The sequence below is a fragment of the Chlorocebus sabaeus genome, chromosome 24 (assembly GCF_047675955.1).
Source record: "Chlorocebus sabaeus isolate Y175 chromosome 24, mChlSab1.0.hap1, whole genome shotgun sequence".
Lineage (NCBI taxonomy): Eukaryota > Metazoa > Chordata > Mammalia > Primates > Cercopithecidae > Chlorocebus > Chlorocebus sabaeus.
Window position 1 is genome coordinate 42,719,146 of NC_132927.1, and position 1,308 is coordinate 42,720,453.

Sequence of the window (1,308 nt, forward strand, 5' to 3'; positions counted from 1 at the left end):
ATATACATCTCAATATATTTTTTGTTCCTATCCAAACTACACAAATATGAACTCACAAGACATTAAGTAACTTGAATGCTGACCCAGCAAGATAATGCCATAATCTAGGTCTTCAAGCATTAATTCAATCATCTTCTCTATTGTACCACACAACCCTTCTCTTTCTAAAAATCCCACAGTGGTTCACTGTGGCTTAGCACATCAAATTTAGATGTTTCTGCTCAGTCTTTTCACCCTCCTATCTCTCCATCATTTTTAGCATTGACTAAAGGTCCTCTTTGCTCCCCAAGCTCACCTGATCTCTTCATTCTTTCCTTTTTATGGCAAGGCATACAAATGTTCTCCTGCCTCTTTCTATGTATTCATGTCTCCTTTCTTTCCTTGGAAACTCAAGTCAGACCTCACCTTCTCCAGGAAGCGCACCCAAACCTGTACCATTTCACTCGTCCCACTCTGACCATTCCCCCACTCAGTATTTCAGCAGTGTTTGTATCCTCTTTGTGTGGTGCCAGGTTTACACTGACAGAAGCATAGTGGGCACTGAATAAAGATTTGTCGAGTGATGAATAAATGAATAAGTGGGTTCTGTTCATTCAGTCTCTGAGCCTTCTCTCAAATGTGTCCTTCTTCCCTGTTCCTACTGTCATGGCCCCAGATAAGGATCTCATCATTTCTCCCATGGACCATCAAAATAGTCTCCTATGAGCCTCCTCTCCCTTCCATGGTCCCTCTATTCAGACTCCACAAGGCCACCTGAGTGAACTTTCTGAAAGAAATCTGATCATGTCTTCTATTCTTCATGATTCTCCAGTGCCTTTGAGATAGTCAAAAGCTCTTACCATGACATCCAAGGCTCTTCACAATTAAGTCTCAAACATTCTCCTGTCTCCATTACTTTCCACTACTGATATATTCATGTTCGAGTTAACTTTTGAAGCACAGGGTGTTTACTTGCACTTCTGAGCCTTGTTAATGCTGCTGCTTTTGCCAGGGGCATCCTCCTGTCTTCTCTACCTGATGAACTTTTGCTTATGTTTTGGGGCCTTCCACAAATGTTACCACCACCACCTGAATGTCTACCTTGCCCAACCTCAGAGCTAGCCCTGCCCTCCCCCGGAATCGCCCTGGTTTTAGTCAACCCACACTGAGCAGAGTGCATTGTAACTGCTAGTTGGTCAGTCTTGCTTCTTACTCTGCAAGCCTCCTGAAAGCAGGACAAAGTGTTCCTGTCTTTTACATCCACAGCCCCATTCAAGTACTTAGCTCCTAAGATGCCCTCAATGTTGCTGAATGTGTGAACAAAGCATC